Here is a 1,099-nt window from a genome sequence, read left to right as displayed (position 1 = left end):
TTTTACAGAACCCTGGTTTGGAAACACTACCCTATTCTTAGTTCTGCCCCCCCATATCACTCTCATTGCCCAGTGCAGGTCTTCCGTCTCCCGAATTTCCTAACCAACCCCACCAATTTCCAGGCTTATCCCCAATTTTCCAGGCTCGCCTTCTGATTCCTCCCATCCCCTTCCTCTGCAAGCTGCATTTTATTTTTATTATCTATTAACATCCTTTTGGGAGTTCACAGTAATGTTTATTGCTAAGCTGGTAAATACATTGTATTAAAAAATTAACTTTATTTGTGTCATGCTATGGTGTATAGCGCTACGTGATCTTCCTACAATGAATTATTATTTCTACACGTCACTGAAAATATAGAGCGAATGTGATGTTTTTTATGCTTTTATTTGTACTGAACGTGTGATTGCCCTGAGATTCATGTCTGATCACCTACACGGCTTCATGATTCTGCAGAGGTGCATGCATTTAAAACTGGAAAATTGTAATTTGTGGGTCGATTTTTGCTTCCCTGTAGCCCAGAGGACTTTCTTACAATTGTATTGACCAGCTGTGTCCTGGTGTGAACCAGCATGTTTAGTGTGAATATTGCATACTCTGAATCCATTTGTGTGTTGTGTTTTAATTAAAATGGAGTTATGTGTGTTTTACAGTCATCTTATGGGATGAATAATTATGAGTGTTCCAGTTATCTCTGTCATTTCCTTATTGGTATAGCTTTGTGTTTTCTGAATAAACAAGAAATGCCTGTTGTCATAATCCCTGCCATAGAAGCCGCAGGACCCTGAAAATATATATTGGACCCTTCTTCTTCCATAAAGGCAAATTGACTCTACAAATGAGCCCACGGGTGCTGTTTGTGTACATTTGGGTATCATTGCATCTCTGCCTTTGTAAGTCTACCAGAAGCTGAAATCTCATACAATAAAAGGGTATGGGAAGGGAAAAAAGCAATGCAGCTTTCTCTGCAGAACATAATGAGATTATAGCTGCTAGGTTAGGATGATGAGTTTATATATTTAGGCTTGTGCTATCATGTACTGAGATCCAATCTTATACACCTCTCTAATGCCCTGATTTCTTTAGTATACAAATTCT

General features: G+C 38.7%; 1 protein-coding gene across 1 annotated transcript in view; it reads left to right on the top strand.

Moving 5' to 3' along the window:
• DCBLD2 (discoidin, CUB and LCCL domain containing 2) overlaps positions 1 to 1,099 on the top strand; it is a gene marked incomplete in the record, with an annotated part of 49,670 nt that overhangs the window by 1,103 nt on the left and 47,468 nt on the right.

The sequence above is a fragment of the Pyxicephalus adspersus genome, chromosome 1 (assembly GCF_032062135.1).
Source record: "Pyxicephalus adspersus chromosome 1, UCB_Pads_2.0, whole genome shotgun sequence".
NCBI classification, from domain to species: domain Eukaryota; kingdom Metazoa; phylum Chordata; class Amphibia; order Anura; family Pyxicephalidae; genus Pyxicephalus; species Pyxicephalus adspersus.
Note: the sequence above shows the minus strand (reverse complement) of the source record. Positions and strands in the feature narration are given on the sequence as shown.